Here is a 330-nt window from a genome sequence, read left to right as displayed (position 1 = left end):
TCTGATCCAGATAACCTCACATCCTTGTATAAATTAGCTTATTACTGTCACTCAGCAGAGAAACGATAATTTGCGTCAAGTCACAGAACTGCGAATGACATTTGATAATCAGAGCTTACAGTTGACTCATGGCTTTGTTCCTTTCATCTCATTTTCTTAAAACAATGCTGTAAAGTTTTGTTGAGAAATATTACCAAACTTCACCTTTCTCAGGACCATACGGACGTACCAGTTATTGATAACATTAGAGGTTTTTAGTTTCGTTTTTAGTTGCTTCAGTTAAAGTTGCCACGACTTCCGGGAACCAAAACATGACGTTAAATGTTGTAT

General features: G+C 36.4%; 1 protein-coding gene across 1 annotated transcript in view; it reads left to right on the top strand.

Annotated features, from left to right (window-relative positions):
* Positions 1-330, top strand: part of LOC119582287 (Kv channel-interacting protein 4-like) — a gene marked incomplete in the record, with an annotated part of 88,821 nt that overhangs the window by 81,893 nt on the left and 6,598 nt on the right.

Source organism: Penaeus monodon, chromosome 15 (assembly GCF_015228065.2).
Source record: "Penaeus monodon isolate SGIC_2016 chromosome 15, NSTDA_Pmon_1, whole genome shotgun sequence".
In the NCBI taxonomy this organism is placed as follows: domain Eukaryota; kingdom Metazoa; phylum Arthropoda; class Malacostraca; order Decapoda; family Penaeidae; genus Penaeus; species Penaeus monodon.
This window is presented reverse-complemented; position numbering and strand designations above follow the sequence as displayed.